Source organism: Pan troglodytes, chromosome 7 (assembly GCF_028858775.2).
Source record: "Pan troglodytes isolate AG18354 chromosome 7, NHGRI_mPanTro3-v2.0_pri, whole genome shotgun sequence".
Lineage (NCBI taxonomy): Eukaryota > Metazoa > Chordata > Mammalia > Primates > Hominidae > Pan > Pan troglodytes.
In genome coordinates, this window is record NC_072405.2 from 78939381 (window position 1) to 78963334 (window position 23954).

Here is a 23954-nt window from a genome sequence, read left to right on the forward strand (position 1 = left end):
GTGGGGGGCTGACCCCCACCTCCCTCCCGGACGGGGTGGCTGCCGGGCGGAGACGCTCCTCACTTCCCAGACGGGGTGGCAGCCAGGCGGAGGGGCTCCTCACTTCTCAGAAGGTGCGGTTGCCAGGCGGAGGGTCTCCTCACTTCTCAGACGGGGCGGCCGGGCAGAGACGCTCCTCACCTCCCAGACGGGGTCGCGGCCGGGCTGAGGCGCTCCTCACATCCCAGACGGGGCGGCGGGGCAGTGGCGCTCCCCACATCTCAGACGATGGGCTGCCGGGCAGAGACGCTCCTCACTTCCTAGATGGGATGGCGGCCGGGATGAGGCGCTCCTCACTTCCCAGGTGGGATGGTGGCCGGGCAGAGACGCTCCTCACTTTCCAGACTGGGCAGCCAGGCAGAGGGGCTCCTCACATCCCAGACGATGGGCAGCCAGGCAGAGACGCTCCTCACTTCCCAGACGGGGTGGTGGCCGGGCAGAGGCTGCAATCTCCGCATTTTGGGGGGCCAAGGCAGGCGGCTGGGAGGTGGAGGCCGTAGCGAGCCGAGATCACGCCACTGCACTCCAGCCTGGGCACCATTGAGCACTGAGTGAATGAGACTCCGTCTGCAATCCCGGCACCTCGGGAGGCCGAGGCTGGCGGATCACTCGCGGCTAGGAGCTGGAGACCAGTCCGGCCAACACAGCGAAACCCCGTCCCCACCAAAAAAACATGAAAACCAGTCAGGCGTGCCGGCGCGCGCCTGCAATCGCAGGCACTCGGCAGGCTGAGGCAGGAGAATCAGGCAGGGAGGCTGCAGCAAGCCGAGATGGCAGCAGTACAGTCCAGCTTTGGCCCGGCATGAGAGGGAGACCGTGGAAAGGAGAGGGAGAGGGAGACGGGAGAGGGAGAGGGAGAGGGAGAGGGAGACGGGAGAGGGAGAGGGAGACGGGAGAGGGAGACGGGAGACGGGAGAGGGAGACGGGAGAGGGAGACGGGAGAGGGAGACGGGAGAGGGAGACGGGAGAGGGAGACGGGAGAGGGAGAGGGAGACGGGAGAGGGAGACTAAAGGTAATTTTCATTTTCCAAAGTCCTCTGTAAGGTCAACAGAATCATGGCAAAACTCCCTTAAAATAACATTTAGCCCTGATAACTTACAGGTAAACATTAACTAACCTCCAAATTATTCTTTCCAACTATTCATTTTGCCTATTAAGGTATACAAATTAATACAGATAAATTTTTAGGTTAATAAAACCAGTGCTTAAAGTTAACTCAAAGTCAATCTTAAGATGTTCTTTTGTTATTTTAACTCAGTTTAATAAAAAGCTTCTGAAAGTACAATTAGTCATAAGTTAAACAAGTAGAGATTTAGATATACAATTTAATAAATTTTCATCCTCACTAAATGTAAAAAAATTCATAGGCCATAATTATAACAGATATATAGAAAAAATATATCAGTTTAAAAATTCTTAAGCTACAGTTACATACACATCCACAATTTACATATATGACACAGTGAAAAATAATATATCCATCACACTCACGGATCTCATTATGCCCATTCCTTTCCATCTTGTCTCTTGCCTACCATGGTCAGAGGCAATACAATAAAGCAACTATAATAAAACAGCAACTCTGTAAAGACTAGTATTCTTGCCCAGAGATAGACCTAGACAACCAATTAATCTCATATCTGTAGTTGAATGTACAAAGTTCAAATTTGGAAAAGGATGAAAGATACTAAATTGGCAGCCCTTGACTTGAAAATAGCACTTGAATCCATAGAAATGGTTAAGATTTCTTTGGCAGAAAATATAAAGAAAGGAGGGTGGGAGACTGGAACTAAGTCTTGAGGAACTTCTACAGGTAAAAACTATGTAGAAAAGGAATTGACCAAGGAAAATGAGAAGAAATTACCTAAAAGACAAGAGGAAGACCAGCAAAGACAAGTACTATGAAATTCCAGAGGAGATAATTCCAAGAAGGAGAGGGTGGTCCCCATTGTTCAATGACACTGGAAATTAAGATTTCTACTTGATGTGGCAATCAGAAATTACTGGTGCCCTTTATAAGGACAGTTTCAATGGAGAGATAAAGATATAAATCAGGCTAGAGAAGGTTGAAGTGTTGACATGTGAAAAGGAAATAAGAATTTGGATACGGCATGTACAAATGATTGCTGTCATTATCTTATACTAAAATTTATCTTCTCCTCTAGACTGTGAGCTGTTTGAGGGCAAGGATGAGGTTGCATCCATCTTTGAGTAAGACAATAACCTGCTGCTGGACTAGTAATTTTTAAACAACTGCAGAAGTCCTAGGGCTTTTATTAGGGTGCTTTGCCAAAAAACTGACAACAGTCTTTAACAGAATTACGGCGGGGGGGGAAGATAAGTTATTGGGCAGAAATTAATCTTTCTTAAACAGAGGTAAAAGGCTCAGGGATAGTTCCCCACCAAGACTAGAGCATGCCACCCTAACAACCAATCCACCCCCACCTCAAGTAAAAAGGCCCCAACACACTATAAGTAGAATTTTTATTGTTTTTCTCCCAATAGTGTGGATAATTTTTAGATTATAAACTCCCCTCAGAAATTCATCTTCTCCTTAGCTTTTTTCCCCTAATTACTGTTGCAACGACCATTCTGACACAACTGAGCCTAGAATCATTCCTTTTATATCCCTTGGGTACAATACAGACGAGCCTATAAAACACTTCAAGATTCTGTATAATATACAGTCATGCACTGCATAACAACATTTGTCAATGACACACTGCATATCCCATGGTGGTCCTGTAATATTATAATACCATATTTTTACTGCACTTTTTTATATTTAGACATGTTTATATACACAAATATTTCCCATTGTGTTACAACTGCCCACAGTATTCAGTATAGTAACATGCTACACAGGTTTGTAGCCTAGAAACAATGGGTTACACCAGATAGCCTAGGTATGTAGCAGGCTAGACCATCTAGGTTTGTGTAAGTACACTCTTGCCTAATGAGGCAATACTCAGAATGCATCTAAGTGATGCGTGACTATATGCATATTTTTTTTTTTTTAGACCAGTCTCGCACTGTCGCCCAGGCTGGAGTGCAGTGGCATGACCTCGGCTCACTGCAACACCTGCCTCCCAGGTTCAAGCAATTCTCTGCTTCAGCCTCCTGAGTGGCTAGGATTACAGGTGCCCGCCACCATGCCCGGCTAATTTTTTTGTTTTTTTTTTTTTTTTGGTTTTTTTTTTTTTAGTAGAGACAGAGTTTCACCATCTTGGCCAGACTGGTCTTGAACTCCTGAGCTCATGATCCACCCATCTTGGCCTCCCAAGGTGCTGGGATTACAGGTGTGAGCCACCGTGCCTGGCAACCATATGCATAATATCTTAAGACTATGGGTAAGAAAAGAAAGTGGACCAGAAGTAACTAGCTTTTTTTTTTTTTTGAGACAGGGTCTTGCTCTATTGCTCAGGCTGGAGTGCTGTGGTGCAACCACAGCTCACTGCAGCCTCGACCTCCTGGGCTCAGTTGATCTACCCATGTCGGCCTCCTGAGTAGCTAGGACTATAGGCATGCACCACCACACCTGGCTGATTTTCATATTTATTTATTCATTCTTTTTTTTTTTTTTTGTAGAGATGGGGTTTTGCTATGTTGCTCAGGCTGGACTTGGAACTCCTGGCCTCAAGTGATCTTCCCACCTAGGCCTCCCAAAGTGCTGGTTTTACAGGCGTGACCCACCACCCCAGCCAACATTAACATTATATATGTATCTACAAAGGGCAGCGGCAGTCTTTAACTTCCAACACCTAAAGTACCCTCAAAGACAGCCTCAGAGGAACCAGCACAAACTTGCCACCAAAGGCACCCTTCCCCAAATGATGGTCACTGTCAATTCTCACCTCCTACAGAGAGGTCAAATCTATCAACAGAACATGACCGCATTAAGATATAATCATTATTTCAATATAATAAAAGGAACATTAATTTTTTAAAATGCACACAAAGCATGTACGAGGGCAGGAGAGGAGGTGTCTCCTTAAAAAGGAAGACAGTAAGGTAACACAATTTATCTAAAGTCAAAAAACTTACAACAGACCCGGATGTCAAACCCAGGACTCCCCGAGCACAGGACCTGTATTTTTACTGCTCTGCCTGCCTGCTAGGCAGCACCGACCCACCAAAACAAAGGATAGCAAGCACCAAATGAACAGTATTTTAAACAGAAAAAAAATTGAAAACAGCTCACAAGTGTGTATAATAGGTATTCATAGCCATAATGTTTTAATCAAACAAAAGTAAGTTTATTTTCTTTGACTCAAATTATAATTATGTATTATGCGATTAAGTATGTCAATATTTTACAGAGTTGTAGAAAGAATGTAGTATTCCAAAAGCTAGCACCAGACTAAGAGAAAAGCTTTGCAACTCACTGTGTAGGACAGTGAAGAACTTTACCTGTGGAGTAGTTAGTACCTAGCCACATTTTAATCAACTTTCTGTATTTTACTGAGTCATCCCATGGATCCAAATGTCACTCAGAAGAAATGTTATCAGAAAACAGATTTCATTAGAAATGTGGCCCTACTGTGTGAGACTATATAGAGTTTTTTGTCTTCCTAAAAAATTAAAAATGGGATTTTTCATTTTACTAGGTGCCTAGGTTCTAACAAAAACATTGAGGAATACTGGAGAAAACTGGATCCTATGGCAACAGTACCATTTCGGGAAAAAATTGAGATCTAGAGCAAACTTAGAAATCACGTTTCAACTACTGAGTTTCACAGATGGAAATCTGGGGCTCAAAGAGATTAGTACCTCTACTGATGACAGGACTTCTCCCAGTCATCATGACTAACAGAGTTTCTATGAACCCAGGAACAAATATATCATTAAAACTTGGGCCTCACTATCCTATCTTAACCAATTGCTATTCAACCTCCACGTCACAGAAGGGCACTATGTACACAAAAAGGTGTGAAAGGGCCTTCTAACTTAGTTGTGAAGCTAGAATTTATTGATAACATATCTAACATACAAAACATAAATAAAACTGGATAGATCTTGAGATGAGCATTCTAACACCCTAAGCATACAGAATAACAGGAGCTACCTTTTGTTATGAAACAGATGCCAGTTCCCCTGCTATAAATTTTACATGCTGGTCGGGCTCAGTGGCTTATGTCTGTAATCCCAGCACTTCGGGAGGCTGAGGTGGGAGGATTATTGAACTCAGGAGCTCAAGATGAGCCTGGGCAACAAGGCGAAACGTCGTCTCTACAAAAAATACAAAAATTAGCCAGGTGTGGTGGCGCGTGCCTGCAGTCCCAGCTACTTGAGGGGCTGAGGCTGGAGGATTGCTTGAGCCTGGGAGGTTGAAGCTGCAGTGAGCTATGTTTGTGCCATCACACTCCAGCCTGGGTGACAGAGCAAGACCATGTCTCTTAAAAATCCATTTTACAGATGAGGAAACTAAGAGAAGTTAAGCAATTTGCTCAAGTTAAAGCAAGAGGAAGAAATACCAACTGAATCCAGGTCGTTCTGAATTCAAGGCCTCCACTCTCCCAGGTTGCTTCTATTACTGCTTCTTCTGCCAGGCTCCCTTCTCTGCAATTCTTGCTCTACCCAACTCCTTATTCCCTCAAAGAAAAGGATTTGATATCAAGAAGATACTTTCTAAAAGCCAGCCTTACACAGCAGTCACAAGCACCAACTTAACAATGAGTTACCCAAAAAGGTTTCACTAACAAGATTATTCAGTTATTGGCTGTTGTACCTACATAAGCAAAAAAAAAAAAAAAAAAAATAGAAGAAATAATACAATATTGCAGGATAAAAGACAGTGAAGAAAAAAAAATTTAAGGCTGTGACAAAATGAGAACTTTACTTGACACAAGGAATTTCATTAGAAAAGAAGACAATTCTGAAACCTAAGGTGGGAGACAGCTAGGAAAACAATCTATTGTGGCTAAATTTTTCTTCAAACTGGGGGGTCCCAGAGACCAAGAATGTATATAAATGTCCATAAAACATCCATGAAATTTTCTAATTTCATGCTTTCATTTTGATGAAAATTTGAAATTACTTAACATATGGATATGCTGAATCATGTGGACGACCATTATATAACTGATAACTTATTGCCATTTAATTTCAGGACTTCCATTTGTGCTTACATTCGTGTTAAAGATGAGTATTTTAATTTCTTTGAAGTCAAATCTTGAGAGGGAAAGTTTTCTATGAATTCAGTAAAGAAAATTCATGTGGAGTATTTGAAACATCTTCACACAGCTACGAGCAGTACATGCTGAACTCAATGTAACCTGAGCTCAGCAGATTATACACAGCAATTTTGTTACAGCCAAATACCCTTGCATGGTAGTGCTAATTTAAATCTTATCGATTTGGTAGTTTTGTTTATATTTAGTTAGTAAATCTATTTTTGTTTTATAGGTCTTAATTAAACTAAAATCTTCTGTATTGAAAAGGAATCTAGTAACATACTAAACTGGCTGCTTTTCATAGGAGCCATTAACCAAGTTAACATTCCCAATTATTTACATAATAAATATGGCCATAAAATGTAGATTTTAAGAATCATTCATGTACAGGTTTTGTTTACCAAAAATTTCACTGACAAATCAAAGGCCCTACCAGTGGTACCCAAAATATGTCTCTGAACTGTAACTAAAGAACAAAGTCTTTTAAAACTAAAAGAAAAAATGTAATCCTTTTTTATAAAGCTAAATTTCAGTAAATGTGAAGAATCTGACTTTATTATAGATTATGAGCTTACTGTTTCATGGGGCTAAATTTTTCTTTTATTTTCTGAAATGCTGATGCTAGTAAGTGGTCATTTTCATTTTCATATAATGACTTGACAAAACTGAAATTGTGGCACTCCTATGCCAGTTTGCAGATTTGGGAAAAATTTTTAAATAGAAACATGGAATCATAATCTGGGTACTACTGGCCTACAAGTTATCTACTATGAAATGGGGTGTGTGTGTGTGTATAAATATATATATATATAAAACATGTATATACATACACATACAAATAGATATAGATACACAGTTATAGGTATTCTCCTCTGGGAATTTCTATTCCATGGGGGAAATTCATTTGTAGCATGAACTCCCAATTGGGAAGTTCTTATTTCTATCAAAAGGAATCTAACACCCCTCTTTCTAGCCCATCTAGGACAAAGAGCACTCTAGGCAGTCAGGCCACAAACTACAGCATGGAGAGAAAAGAGGAGCTATTACCATTTGATATCTAAACACTTGGAAATAGTTATTTTGCTAGACATCCTAGAATAAACCACAGCCTAATAGTGTTAATAATAATAATGACAAGACAACAAAAACTCTGAACAGAAACTGTGAAAGATTAAAGACAGCAATGAACTCTTTGCTGCTACTCTCATTGAGAACTGAAGTGTAACCGCCCTTCCCCTGAAGCTGGGGTTGCCTTAATGACTGGCTTGACCAAGAGAATATAGCAGCAGCAGTATTTTGGGACTTCTGAGCCTTGATGCTTCAGCCTGGGACTCCTGAAACCCTCGATCTTAGCATTCTGAGCTGCTACGTATGTATGACTGCCTTGAGGCTGCCATACTATGAAGAAGCCCAAGCTGGCCATGTGGAAAAGCCATATGAAAAAAGATAATTAAATGCCCAGCCAGGCCCCATCTATTATAGCCCCTGACAGTTCCTGGTCTTCCCAACTAAGACTCCAGATACAGAAGAGACAAACCATCCCTATTGTGCCCTGTCCAAATTCCTAACCCACAGAATTATGAGCTATATTAATAATAAATTATTGTTTTAAACAATATATCACCAGAACAAAAATGAATCGCCTTTCATAAATAGTAATAAGGACTTAAAAAAAAAAAGAAACATCTCAGGCAGACAAGCTGGAAACCAGAATGGCAACAAACACAAAAAAGGATTACGATGCTTAAGGATAAATAAAAATTCATTAATTCATTTACCCAACAAAGATTTATATACAAGGGATATATAAACAGGGATATATAAAGGCTCTGGGAATATAATGGTTTAAAAAAACAAAAAAAGTCCTACCTTCAAGGAACTTACAAGAAAACATTATGTATCATAGTGGTATCTTTCTATATACAGTACTTAAATTTTTTTTTTCCCCCCACAAAAATTGCTAGCCTTGGCCAAGCGCAGTAGCAAGCACCTGTAATCCCAACACTTTGGGAGGTCGACATGGGAGGACTGCTTGAACCTAGGAGTTCCAGACCAGCATGGGCAACATAGTGAGACACCATCTCTACCAGAAATAAACAAGAAATTAGCTGAGTGTGGTGGTGCACATCTGTGGTACCAGCTACTCAGGAGGCTGAGGCAGGAGGATCGTTTGAGCCCAGGAGATTGAGGATGCAGTGAGCAGTGATCACGCCATTGCACTCCAGCATGGAGACAGAGCAAGACCCTGTCTCTAAAACAAACAAACAAACAAACAAAAAAACGAAACCAAACAAAAAATAGCTAGCTTTTTATGGACATAACCAACAATTCAGATCAAATCAAAACACAGGCCAGGCGCAGTGGCTCATACCTGTAACCCAGCACTTTGGGAGGCCAAGGAGGGAGGATTGCTTGAGGCCGGGAGTTCGAGACCAGCAAGACCAGCAAGGGGCCAAGATGGTGAAACTCCGTCTCTCCTAAAAATACAAAAATTAGCTAGGTATGGTGCGGGGGGTGCCTGTAATCCCAGCTTCTTGGGAGGCTGAAGCACAAGAATTGCTTGAATCTAGGAGGCAGAGGTTGCAGTGAGCCAAGATCACACCACTGCACTCCAGCCTGGGTGACAGAGCAAGACTCTGTCTTCCCAAAAAAAAAAAAAAAAAATCTCATAGAGTGACCGAGAGTTTGAGTTCCTCTATGAGAAGGAAGTGAAGATTGAATCAAAATCCCACAAAAAGTTATTTGTAGTTTGTAGTATCTAAACACACTTTAGTTAACTATAGTATATAATAAAATGTTTGGGTTCTGATTTCAGACCATAAATTCAAGGCATGCGTAACGAATTCTTGTTATTTTTTCTTCATAAAGTATCAGGTTAAAATATCTTTTAAAGATACGCTTACAAATGTACATAGTAGACCTTTTCTATTTCACTGTAGTCAAGATTCTAGGGCCTAAAATGGGCAAAGCAAGTAAGGTCAGTAGTAAGCTGTTGTTTTAACAAGATTTATTTCTGTCTAGGTGTGCTACAATTCAAACAAACACACTCACTATTCCAGTGACTAAAATAATTTTTAACTGCTCCTTTTATTAAAGCATAGACAATTTAACCTTTCATAATATCATCCTCAGGGCTCTAAAATTATTCACACCTTTCTATTTGTAGCATTTCTCTATTCAAATTTCATACAATGCCAAAAAGAACACAAATAGAGAAAATTATTCTACATGGTATTTTTAAATAAAAGAAAATGTCTGATATCACATTGTAAAAGAACAACGCAGTAAATAACTATGTTTATGGTCTCTTAGGCAAAAGACCGTAGTATGTCTTAAAATCATTAGCACCTAGCACAATGTCTCGGTAGTAGATTCTCAGCAATTGTCTGTTGACTAATAACACATTTATTTCCTAGTTTTTTTTTAAGTGTGTCCAAGAAAAATAAGCAATGCTATTTTTTATCCCAGTAATATTTGAGGCAAAGAAAAAAAAACGTTTTCAAAAGAGGTCACAAAGAAACATACCTGCCCTTTTCATTTTCTCTTGAAAATATTTTAAAAGGAATAGGGTGGGGGAAAGTGGTAACAAGTGCTATGTGCTCTAAATGTCAGTATCGCACAGATGACAATGAAGCAGTAACAGAATTATAAACTAACTTGTATTTTCTTTTCTCTCATAATTTCAGTTTTAGCACATTACATAGTAATTTGTCAGAATTTCTTTTTTAAAATATGATGCAAAAAAGAAAAAAATTATCACTGCTAAAAAGCAACTTATTAATTTTTTACCCAAAACACAGTATAAAAGTCGTAACAGTGTACTGCACAAGAACATCATCAGGATCTTTAAAATAACAATACCAACATTCCATTATTAAAAGTTGCAATATCTGGGAAGAAGATACTGAAGAATGTCTTACTTAACAGACAGCTCATTGTTCTCTTCTAGACTGGTCTAGAGACTGGCCATGGCATCAGAACATGCGTCAGAAGACCTGGCCATCTTCCTGGATCTCTGTGAGACCCAAGGCCAATCACTTAACATTTCTAGTCCTCAGTTTCCTCAGTGACAAAAGGAGAGAGTGGCACAATTGTCCCTAAATCCTGTTTAGGACTAAAAAATTTCTACCATCCTCAAATAAAGAGCCATTAGTCTAAACAAGGTTTTAAGGCATCCACATCTTCTATTTGCTTAATTAAGGTACAATTATTTCCTTAATCTTGCACTAAACACTTTACAAGTTTCAAATGCCTAGAGATAGACTACTTTCTTATTTTATCTTTACAACAACTCTGTGAGGTATGTTGACCCTGTAATTTTGATGTGCATTAGGAAAATGCCAAAAGGGAGGCTGAGTGAGGTGACGTGGTTTGATTAAAGTCACTTAGCCAAGAAAAACCTGGAAATCAGATCTTCTGACTCTAGCTCAGTGCTCACGCAAGAGATTTCCAGAAACAAGCCACTTTTAAATCCACAAGAACTACAAGGAAGGGGAAAAAATGGTGTTTATTTTTAAATGAATATACTGTTTCTTTAAATCCAATGCCATAGTCTTAAATTCCCTAAAACAGTACAATTTTAGGCCTTTATATCTCAAAATTATTTTCAAGACTCCTGGAACAAGAAAATCCCAGTGGCTTAACACATTATCAAAATATTACCATCTATCAGGATTTCCTAAATCAATGTATCTTTCTTGGGGAAAAAGGGGGTCTGTATGAAATTAAGATTTGGAATATTTGTAGATTAATAATGCACATAAGGTCTTTAGTTTAATCTAGCATTTCACAAATTTGCTGACTGATATATACTTCAGACTTTTTATAAAATACCAATGGTCATTCTAAAGCACTTTTGTTCCATGAACAAAATCATCTTGGAAAACACTTCTGTGTATTTTTAAAAGATGATCATTTCCTAAATAAAAAACAAAATTATTATAATTTTTCCTTATTTCTCTAACATCCACATTTTCATCTTTTCTGAAAAGGTAAATTATCTTACAATTTGTACATTTAACATGACAGTGTCCCTTTTTTCATTTCCTGAAAAGCTGTTGACCCAATATTGTACTTCGTAATCAACAGCAACTTGGAATAGAGAACTATGGTAAAAAATCTTCTCATAATCTTAAAGTGTACTCTCGTGACACAAATGACATGACATCATATTAAAAGGTCTCCTTCTTAGCTAAATCACATACCCAGAACTAATACTGAAAAATCTGGGGAGACTTCAATTCAGATGAAATGTACACTTTAAATACATATTAGCAAAGACAGGTAATTGGGGGAAAATGTACATCAGAGAAATAACATTTGAATCCATCTTAAACTATTATAGAGATCTGTATCTAAAATTGGGAACAAACATTTACAGGTAAAGGGGAAGATAAATTACTTAATCACTGAGCCCATTAACCTACTTGTAACATGGAAGTAACTATTAATATAAGTGTGGTTTTGCCCTATTTATAAAATAGCAAATGATAAGGCAAAGGCTAATTAGCTAATCTGAATTTATCTTGTGTTCATGATTTTATAACACTAGATATATCTATTTATTCCCAAAGGGATTAGGCATTTCTAACCCTTCCTCTAGGCAACGATGAGTTCCCTAATAACCAAACAAGTTTCTTTTTACTTCTAACTAATAATGTTTAGCAAGTCCAAAAATACTTTCAAATGCTTTTGAAAATGTAAGGCAGCTTAGAAATGAGCTGTTTTTAGTAATGGTATTTTAGAAGTGGTGTAACTTACCACTTCAGGCAAAGAGGTATGACTTGTCACTGGTAATAGTGGTAACTCGGGAAGCTGAAAAGAGTTATTTTGAGAAAATAAGAAATTGTGGGCTCTAGTCTCAAACCTCACCCTTCACCTCATATATATGAAATGTTATGCTTCTGTAATTCACAAATCAAATTTCTGTTTAAAACTGGAAGAATTAACAACAGAGTAAGTTATATATTTACTTTTAAGGTACACACACGAAAAAATTTTTAGGAATAGAAGTACTCAGTGTTGGCTAAAAGATTTTAGATATTTCAGTCACTTCCTAATCCTTAAAATGTTTATACAAGTTTCTCCCCACTTCCTCCACCATCCCCCTATTATATCCATTTTATAATTCAGAAGGTGATCTGTTAACCAGGCCATAAACAGAAAGTAAACTTCAAAAACAACTGCTGGCCGGGCGAGGCGGCTCACGCCTGTAATCCCAGCACTTTGGGAGGCTGAGGAGGGCAGATCATGAGGTCAGGAGATGAAGACCATCCTGGCTACAGTGAAACACCGTCCCTACTAAAAATATATATATATATATATATATACAAAACATTAGCTTGGCATGATGGCGGGCGCCTATAGTCCCAGCTACTCGGGAGGCTGAGGTAGGAGAATGGTGTGAACCTGGGAGGCAGAGCTTGCAGTGAGCCGAGATCACGCCACTGCACTCCAGCCTGGGCGACAGAGCGAGACTCTGTCTCAAAAAAAAAAAAAAAAAAAAAAAAAAGCAACTGCCTTGTCCACAAATAAATGAGTAAGTCATATTTTAAAATAAAGTACAGAATGCCACAAAGACTCATAAAGGCATCAAAGTACAGTATGCTTCACCAACCTATATTATCCTATTTCTATCTATGGAGTAAAATTATATAAAGTGACCTCTCTGCAAGTGAGTTTAGACTCCAAATGCTAGATTAAGGAATTATGTCTAAACTACTTACAAAAACAATAACAAACAGCATATTTTGGAAAGTCACATTAAAAAAATTGAACTACCATCTCCAGTGCCTAAATTCCATGATGTAATAAGCCTGTATGATGGATATAACAAGAAATTTACACTCTGCAGATTGTTAAACTAGAACAGAATCCCTGAAACACTGAAAAGTGAGGGTTTTGAAATGTTTTTTAAATATGAAACCAAGCAGCATTCATTTCCTAAATGTAAAATATAATTTAAAAAATAATGAAAAGGATTGTTATTTAAGCATTCCAAAATTGTTTTTCAGCAACTTCTATGCTTTTTTAGAATATTAAAACTGTATTATTGTATGTGTGAACAAGACTGTTGTCTTTCTCAGTTATATAATGAATTGAGAATTGAACCATGTTTCCTAAGGCCTACAAGAGAAACACAAGTGTGCTATGTAATCAATGCTTTCTAGTAGACATTTCATTGAACTTATTCATTTTATCTAGCAGGAAGGCAGAAATGATAAATGCTGATGTGGGTTGATACCACTCACTCCTACATATCTGAGCCTTTTCATTTATTTGAGTGTCCTAAATCTCCAACATGTTCAATAAAATACTGGAAGGTAAAGAAGTTTTGACGAGCTAAGGAAGGCAATGCACTGTGCCTCACAATCACTTTTTGCCTATGTCTTACAGAAATCAGGTAAGATACTTGACACTGATTATAAAGGGATGATCATCTAGTTTGTTGATGATGCTGATGATACAAAAGTCATTCTGTGTTTGATTTCTTCCTCTTTTCTTTCAGGTGTCTTTTTGGGCATTGAACACCTCTAAGAAAAAGAAAGAATTGAGAAAATGAGGTAAAATTCCAACCTATGAAATTTCATTTCCAGCAAAAACACTTAAAAAACAAAACAAACAGAATAACCTCTTAGAGACCCAAAAGAAAATACATTAAAACACTAAAAGTGGTTGTGTATGGATGACGCCATTATGGATAGATTCTTTCATGTCCACGCCTTCTAAATTATAACCATATTATTAATACTTATATTTAATACCAAAACAATAAAAGCATTATTGGGAAAGTAAGTTAAATGATTCCAAACATTTTAACTATCCTGACCTTATACTACACAAGACAAAGGGGAAGTCGCCTATAAAACTTGCCACTATAAACAAATACAAAAGTATCTCTTGCTTATTCTTTTCTTCCCTATCTGTGTTAACAAAGGGAAAAGGAATAAAGGAAAATAAAGCCATGAGGACACACTCAGAAACCAAAACCACAAGAAAAATAATCTAAAACCAGACTGCAGGAGGCAGGAGGAAGGTACCATTCTCTATAAGAAGTGATTTTGCAACACTAATAGCAAACCCACATTCCTGCCACAAGCCTCATCCACAACCTAATGCTTTCAAACAGGCCACACAGCTGGCCGCCCTGAGAGCCTTCCAGAGAGGAACCAAGATAGAGAAATCAGGAGGGCTGAGGACTGAATTGAGCCCTAATCTGATTCCAATGAAACACTGCCCTGCTGGGGTATAATATTATGGTAGGCAGGAGTTAATAGATGACGGAACTTCTAAAGAAAATTCCTAAAGGAACACTGCTTTGAATGTGAGCCTCTTCCATTAATGATGAAACAGCTGAAGTATTGCAGTACATGCTTTCTAGGGAGAGTCATCCGCACGATGCATAAGGTAAGGAAAATGCAGCATCACCTTCAGAAACAATACAGAGGGTATGCCTAGACGAAAAATCTGCTCTCAGTAAATAAACTATGTTTGTGTGAACATTAAGAGTCTCGTTTCCTCTCGAGTCAAAGCACCATATGGCTGAAAGCAAAGTCTTATTAGATTTGGAGACTGAACTGGTTTATGAGGGCTCAAGCTTGTTCAATGAGCTGTTTCAAAGGCACCATGTTTTTACCAAGTCCTGGGAGTGTCCGTCATGATACTACCTCAACCAACTCCAAGAAGCCAGACACCTTCCTACACAAATGCCAAACACTTCATCTCAATCCCGATAGAACTCTCTAAAACAGCACTCTGGTTTTGTTTCCAGATCATTCAAGAAATTACTCATTCAGATCCAGCAATCCCACTTCTGGGTATTGTTAAACAAAAATTATGGGAGGCCATTGTTTTGGACTGAGCTCCTACACTAGGTCCCAACAGACCAGACCAAACCAAACTGGAATTACTCATGCTATGCCACATAACCAAACGGAAACTTCAAGGTAGGAGATAGATCCCAAAACAAATCAGTTTTTTTCTGAAAATGGGAGATTACAGTCTTCCTGAGCCAGTGTAATAAGGAAGTCCCCTGTGCTTTAACCCTTACCAGAAAGTAACCGAAGTAACCTGATGTTAAATAAAATAAAAGCCAATCAAATCTATAACTAAACTTCTTGTAATTTTGTCTTTTGGTAGTTCTGGTGTCCAACAGTGGGACCTGAAAAACACTGTTGATGACGCCCGAGACCCATGGGGAATGCAGGAGAGGTGCTGCCCACCTCTTTTAAAGTCCCCTGTCTTCCTCACACTGTTCGGAAGGTTGTAAGTTCCTCACGGTTCAAACTCTGATCTCTGCGTGGAGCCCCTGGATAGTTTTGGCTTTTGAACTCAGGGTTAGTTTGTGCTATAAGAGAGCACATGAACTCTTGGGGTTTGCAGTGGCTAGCAAGAGCTACAGTTTTAAAGGCAATGTACCGCGGTTGCAATGAGTGGCTATTATTGTAGAGGGTGTGATCTCCAGCTTTCAGAATTCACAAAAATTTGGATTCTATCCTCTTTGTTTCTTTTTCTTGTGTGCTTTGGTAGGGGGAAATCACTGGCTAGTTAGTCAAGGGGATCCCAGTGCCAAAAGTCACAACTTGACTGGTGGACCCGGTTCAAGCACTTAAGAGCTGTTAGATTAACCAGACATGAAAAAATAAGACTGTCGTGAGAGGATAAACTGGACACAAAACACAGCAGTGCCACCACCTTCAGGAAGTATCTGCACAAGAAGGCACACCAAAAGCATTGCACAACCCAACACTGTGGCATTTCCCTCTTAGGCTTTTACCTCAGATTTGAGAGATCCAATATTCAACATAAAAAATGAGATCCTTAATTTCTAAAGAACTAAGTACTCCACCTTCTGGATAAACCTGTCTTTTATATGAGTAAGTGTTAGGTCCCAGAAGCTACAAAATACTGACAAATGGCAAAATCACAACAAAGATAATTTAGAATTACAATGGCCATTACATGGAGCATTTCAGATAAACAGCACTGCACTTTAAGAAGTCCATTTAAAAATAAGGAGTCCTAATTCAGGCCAACCCAGGGGCATCTATTGGTATGTAGAAGCTTCTAAAAAGATTTCAGGCCAGCACAGTGGCTCATACCTGTAATCTAAACACTTTGGGAGGCCAAGGCAGGAGGACTGCTTGAGGCCAGGAATTCAAGGCTGCAGTGAGCTATGATCATGTCACTGTATTCCAGCCTGGGTGACAGAGTGAGACCCTGTCTCTAAAAAACAAAAAAAAATGAAGTTTTCAAAAAAAATTGTTTATTGCCACTTTTAAGACACTTTACAAAAGGAAAATGAAACACTTAAAACTAGTTGACAAAAAAATTCAAGTTGCAGGCCATTTCACTTAGTTACTACCTCACCACAAAAACAAAGGAACATTGGGAAAGTCTTATAAAAGTTAGGCCCTCAGGTCAAGCCGGTTTGCTTCTTTTTCAGAGCTTTCCATGCTGAGTGCAGTCATAATGCTTAATCAGCCCTATTTGTTAATGTGCCCCACCTGGAACTCAATAAGCCAGTGAAGAAACAGAAGCTAAACTGAAAAGCCACCTAACAAAATTTGTTTCCAAAATACGCCTTTCTGGCATTCAGGCGGTTATTTTGAATAGGCTTCTGAATGTTCTCCTAGGCTCATCTGTGTACTTCCTTGTAAAAGTCTGCAGTGAATTCCTATGGCTTTTTGTTGCCTCAGCATATCTTTTGAATCCTCCTCTGTGGCTCCCTAACTGACACACCTGAACCTAATTCTCCTCCTGCTCAGTGCTCTTAAAAAGTGGCTGGCCAGGCATGGTGGCTCATGCCTGTAATCCCAGCACTTTGGGAGGCAAGGAGGGCAGATCACTTAAGCCCAGGAGTTTGAGGTGAGCCTAGGCAACTCGGCAAAATCCCATCTCTACAAAAAATACCAAAAAAATTAGCTGGGCTTAGTGGCGCCTGCCTGTAGTCCCAGCACTCGGGAGGCTGTGGGAGGATCATTTGAGCCCAGGAGGTTGAGGCTGCCGTTAGCCATAATCACCACTGCCCTCCAGACCGGGTGACAGAGGGAGACCCTGTCTCAAAAGAAAAAAAAAGAAGGAGGGGCTATCTCAATAGGCCCATCAGGGCAGGACTGCAGTTTACAGCCACTCCCCAGGCAGAAATCTCAAGACCAAGTCATAGGAAAATACACCGTATCCAGTTTTAGCAGAAAATGGGTGTTTTGTCCACTCAGATGAGCTCTGGAGATATTCAGACCTAAATTTTAGTCCACAGTCTCTATACCATTGACCTCTGACAAAAGGCAATACGCCCTAAGCTCTTTCTTGAAAAAAACTTCCATTTTTTCCCAGTGCCTTTGAGAAGTAAACTTTCCACATTAACATTCACGCCTTTCCAAGTACAAATTTAGGGTTGCCTAGCTAACAACTGACTAGAGCAATGAAACGGGAAAGACGGATAATCTGAAACAGGGAGAGAAACTATTGGGAAACTGGCATCTGTACATTTGTGTATGTCTATTATGCATGTTATATACCTTGGATGATGTTTCTGAAATTTATAAAGAGCTCTATTTAGGCCAGGCATGGTGGCTAACACCTGTAATCCCAATGCTTTAGGAGGCTGAGGTGGGCAGGTCACTTGAGCCCAAGGGTTCGACACCAGCCTGAGCAACATGGTGAAACCCTGACTCTACAAAAAATACAAAAATTTGCCAGGCACGGTGGTGTAGGACCATGGTCTCAGCTACTTGGGAGGCTGAGGTGGGAGGATCACCTGAGCCCAGGACATGGAGGTTACAGTGAGCCGTGATGACACCACTGCACACTAGCATAGGCAACAGAGACCCTCTCTCAAAAATAAATAAATAAATAAATAAATAAAAGCTCTATTTAGCTGGCTTTTAAAAAGTGATGCTTAAATAAATATTCTCTCAGAAAATAGAAACTAATATCTTTTACTTCAGGTGATCTGAGATAATCTTTGGTAAATAAAGCTAGTTTTAAAATTATTGTTAAAATAAAAACGTTTTCGGAATTGCTAACATCAATTATAATGCAAGCATACTTTCTTTAAACCTAGTTTTACTAGTTAAACAGGCTTGTTATCTCCTAGATATTTAAGACCTTAAAACTATAAATCCAACCTTATTGCAGAATACTCATGAAAATAAATTGCTTGATACATGTCAGACATGGAGGTAAAAGGAAGAGGGAAAAACCAAGTTTAAGTTATTGGTTTCTTTGCTTCTGTGATATTTTTGTTAACTGTCCGATTTGTCAAAAAATATGATGATGGGTAGCCTTGTTTTCCATGAGCAATTCAAACATAACTATTAAGAATGAATAAATTAGGTGAATGTGAATAGTATAAATGTTTATAAATTCACTTTTCAAAATTTTAAAATTCCTTTGCAGTAACGTGAAATCTTAGATATTCATGAAATGTCTGCCTCATTTCTATGTAAGTTAAAATGCTGAAACATTAATTGCTGAATACAAGTTTAAAGTATATGTATTTTGACATCTTGTTTTTATATGGAAGGTATATATCTGGGTCTGTTAAAAAAACATGAAGAAACTGCATTATGAGAAAAAGTGTTCTAAAAATTTTGAAACAGTGCTCACCTACAAAATGCTGATACACAACAGCTCAAAATTGCTTATTACTTCCTCAGTTTTCTCTATAAATTAAAATCACTAAGTTAAAAACTCTACTATATGATAATTAAAACTAGAAATAAGAGAAAAAACTCTTTATGCAAGGAAAGGAATGTGGTTTTTTGGTAAGTCAGGCTTACATGAAAGATATGTTTTTATTAAGAGAAAAAGATAGTAATTTTTGTCCTAGAGTGACTGGTTGTTCCAATATGAATAAAAAGCATAGGATATAAGAAGGGTTGTAAAAGGTTTGTGGAAAATGAAACTTGCAAAAGAAATTTTACATGCAATCAAACTGGCTAAAATTGGAAGGAAATTAAAAGTTTTTCTAAAAACTGAGCATTAATATCAAAATACACTAACACAAAACAGGTAATCTGATACTCTGTTAAAAAAAGGTTTTCTTGGAGGAGTATTGATCTGCTCTTAATAAAAAATAATGAAAGGTTTTTATCTTTTAGGTAACTGGTCTCGAAAACAAGGATTCTGTGTTTTATCAGTATGATTCACTGTGCATATTTTCTTTAGTAAGTGTTATGAGTTATCTCTATTAAAGAACTAAGGTTTTATCTACAAATATATAACTTTCTGTATTTGCCTTTTGAAATCCTTTTATTATCACACTGATTAAATGAATGACTACTATTTCGCAGTGACCTGTGATCCTATTTTGATCAAGTGTTTTAAACCTTCGATAATTTTGACAAGCTTCCCAAAATCAAATTCTAAATTAACTTTCTGAGCTCCAAATTAACTTTGGGATTTTCTTCTAGGCCCCTGGAAAGCCTCAATGGGTTTTCTATTGTTTAGCATTTTGAGATCTATTGTACAGCATGGAAAGTATAGTTAACAACAGTGTATTATACACATCAAAATTCTTAAATTTCAAATGTTCTCACCACATAAAGTTTTCAAAACGAGGGATATGTTAATTAGCTTGATTTAATTATTCCACATTATATTCATAAAATATAACATCACTTTGGTTTTTTTTGTAGAGATAGGGTTTCACCATGTTGCCCAGGCTAATCTTGAACCCCTGAGCTCCAGCACTCCACCTGCCTCAGCCTCTCAAAGTGCTGGGATTACAGGCATGAGCTTCCATGCCCAGCCAATATTCATAAAATATAACATCACTTTGTAAACCATAAGTATGTAATTACAAATTGCCAATTTACAAAATTAAAATTTTTGAAAAAGAAATTATTTATCCAAAGGAGATTTCAGTAAGTACCAGGCAGGCTGTGCACATCCATTTTCTTTCTCACAGAGGAAGCAGACTTACTAAGACACCCTTCGCCAAACAAGAAGCAAAACAGCATTCTTTCCTATGAGGTTTGAAATTTCTAATATATCAGAAATGCTTTGCTTTTTTCCTTCATCAAGAATATATTTTATTTATAAACTTGATTCTTAGGTAATGCTTTCCTAAGTTTCAGAATATGCCTTTTTTTTTTTTTTTTTTTTTTGGTGAAACAGCCAAGTGAATAAAACTATCTAGGCTAGGCGAGGTGGCCTGTAATCCCAGCACTTTGGGAGGCCCAGGCGGGGGGATCACCTGAGGTCAGGAGTTCGAGACCAGCCAGGCAAACATGGTGAAACCTCATCTCTACTAAAAATACAAAAATTAGCCAGGCATGGTAATCCCAGGTACGTGGGAGGCTGAGGCAGGAGAATTGCTTGAACCTGGGAGGCAGAGGTTGCAGTGAGCCAAAATTATGCCATTGCACTCCAGCCTGGGCAACAAAGCATGACTCTGTCTCCAGAGGGAAAAAAAAAAAACCTGTCTACAAACTTCTAGTAAGTTATTTATTTCATCATATGGCACTAAGAAAATCATCATGTTTGCCATTAAAACTAGGTACACTAATAACTTATAGCTTAATATTTTTGGCATGGTTTTTACTGAAATCTGCTACTTTCAACCAAGTCATTATGCCTCGAGAGCTCTGTCAAGACTTAATATATGTTCATTCCTATGATAAATATTTACTGATATTTCAGATAAATAGTTGTGGTTGCTGTAACACATATATTCACTACAGAAAACTGTAGATTTCTATATAAGCAAGAACCAATTATTGTATGATTATAAGCAATACCATAAGGGCAATATGAATATTTACTAGTATTATACAAAACAGCTAGCACCAAATATTTGGATTTCAGTACAGTTCTTCCTCCAGTACCCACATCCTTGAGACGTATTAGGAGGTAAAATTCACCTAAGTTTTAGAACTCAACAAACCATATCTCAAGTATTTACTTCTGCCTTTACCGTATGTGTGATCCTGGGCAAGTTAGTTAACCTCCCTCGGCCTTAGTTTCTTCATTTGTAAAATAATAATACAAACCTTGTTAAGTTTTTAACAGAACAATATATTGTATGTAAAGTACCTAGGAAAGGGTCTGGCCCATAGTAAATGCTTGATAATGACAGTGATTACTGTAATCATTGTTGAAATTGCAGAGATCAACCAATTCCTAATAATATAGCCAAAAAAGTGAAGTGCTCAGGACCTTCAAAAATATTTCAAAGAATTTGTTATCAAGATATTTTTAGACTTGTATTTCTGGGTTCTACAAAGTCCAGATGGTATCTTCTGTCCTACACAAGTTAGGCTGTGTCGTAAGACTCTTCTACCAGGTACTTTCTTGACATCTGTGAGAGGCAAGCAGGTATTTCCCCAGTACTTAAACACTAGGTCTGCTAATTACTGAGTCAGATTTAATGAATACGTAAACTACTCTGGCTATGCTAAACACTTAGGGAGGCTGCATCAGATTTTTCAACAACTGGTCAGTATGTACTGAGTCCACTGAGTACGCAGCTATGTACTAAAAAGTTGCGTTCACATCAATAATCAAACATAATCCCTGCCTGAGTAGAGTTTACCATCTAGAGGAAACAAACTAAAAGAAGTTTAAAAGAAAATGTAGTATGTTTTAGTATAATGGCTAGCTAAAGTTGATTTTGCTGTGTTTTAAAAATGAGAAAGAATATAATTAGATGAGAGGCAGTTATAAATATAAATTACAATTTGGATGTTGAATGTAGCAACAGCAAGAAAGCACACGAACACAGGATGAAACATAAGTAATGCTGACAGTGAAAAGCAGATTTATCTGAGGTAGGAAAAAAAATTAGCAAACTTCAAAAAGGTCATTGATATTAAGGGTGCTAACAGCCTAATCTGGAAATTTAACAAAATTTTTTTAAAAAATAATTATTTGATACATTAAGTCCTTTGCTAATTATTGAAGGGGGAGATTATTGCCTGGGGATACTTATTACCATAAACGATGTGTAAATCAGACTACTGATTATATGATTATAACATTGTCTCACTCAATAAATACTATCTACCCAACTATCTCTAATAACCTTTCTGACACCTGGTATGAGCCTATGTGCTAATTTTCTGGTTTTCTAGAAAAAAAATAGTTTTTAAAATGAACTCCCAAAAAGATCCAAAATTTAAAGAATAATATGTATATACAAACACAACTATCCAATACCATATGGTAGGTTAACATGGTATTTCCAGGACAGTCCTAATCTTCAGTGGGGATGAACATGCTTCCCTGAACAGTCTGGGGCCCCATTTCCCAGGCCCAGCCCTTCCCCTACCCATTACTGGTCCCACATACCACCTTAACTGGTTCTGCTACTAGTTTTTCTCTCCCTCTGAAAATCCGTCTTAATAAAGGACTTCATTTTTCAAGACTGCCATGTATATGCCTAGGATACACATGTTAGGATAAAATATACTAAGTAAGCTGGTGATTATTCTACTCCAAATATCTCTATTTTCTCCATCTTATCAATATATGCTATCTAATCCCTAAAGTATATGGAGACATCTTGTCAATTTGTGACCAAAATGCAGTGCAAATTTCATTCATTCATTCTCTAGTTCCTCATGAACTCATCAAGTACCAGGTGCCAGAGGATATAAAAAAGTTGTATTAATATCTTTGTTTTTTTTAGGTTTATTTTTGAGACAAGGTCTCGCTCTGTCACTCAGGCTGCAGTGCAGTGATGTGACCAAAGCTCGCTGCAATCTCAAACTTATTGGGCGCAAGTGATCCTCCTGCCTCAGCCTCCAGGTTGCTGGGACTGTAGGCACGTGCCACTGCACCCAGCTAATTTTTAATTTATTTTCTGTAAAGACAGGGTTCTCACTATGTTGTCAAGGCTGGTCTCAAACTCCTGCCTCAAGCAATCCACCCGCCTTGGCCTCCCAAAAGCTCACGAGCCATGGTGTCCAACCCCCCAAAAAAAAAAGGTACTCATATAGGATAAACTCTATAGATCAACAACCTTTAAAAGAAAATTAATAACCCTTTCTTACTCATTCCAAGAAGATTTTGCTATCCTTGGGACTTGTTCCAAGAGACAAGATATTAGGTATTGTTTCCAAACGTGGCCTCATATCTGAACCAACTATTTCAAATGCAGTCAGTTCTACCTTTCCCCCTTTAATGAAGTTATCATTCACTCTGATCTTTTTAAATTTTCCTTTTTATGTTTACTTTGGAAATTTTGAAAAATAGAAAAAAAGTATAAAAGAGAGGAAGAAATATTCACCACTATCTCTACCCCCATGAAGTAACTTCTCTTAGTATTTTAGCTAATATTTTTTAGTTTATTTCTTTCAGATGTTTTTACTATCCATATCTTTCAACATAATAATTTACTACTTAGCTATTTGCCCTTACCATTACTGTTATTGCTATCTTAAGAATATGGCATCATGTACCTAACCATTTCTTTCCTGTTAAACAGTGCTGTTTCCATTGTTTCACTGTTTACAGAAACTGTATGACAGAAATCTTTGAACACAAATCTTCGTCTGGTTATATAATTATTTCCTAGGCATTCCTTGGTCAAAAGATATGCTCAACTGGTAAGGCTTCTGCTATACAAAGCCAAAGTGATTTTTCAGAAAAGTAGTAACAATTTATATCAAAGACTAGTTCCTGAAAATGCTCTTTCAATCACAATCTAATTAACAAAGGGCAGTCTCTCACTCATTCTACTAATTTAATAAATAGAAAGTAGAACATAACATCTTTTTTTTTTTTTTTAAACACTC

General features: G+C 38.0%; 1 protein-coding gene across 33 annotated transcripts in view; it reads right to left on the bottom strand.

The window, feature by feature from the left end:
* The window catches only part of NCOA2 (nuclear receptor coactivator 2), a 297091-nt gene that overhangs the window by 194161 nt on the left and 78976 nt on the right, over positions 1-23954 (bottom strand). The window contains exon 1 of one of the 33 annotated variants that reach the window (XM_063817160.1): positions 104-123. The exons of the other annotated variants lie outside the window; for them this stretch is intronic. The gene's annotated coding sequence lies outside the window, so the exon portion shown is untranslated. Of the gene's footprint in view, positions 1-103; positions 124-23954 lie in introns of those variants that run through there. 33 annotated transcript variants of the gene reach the window in all.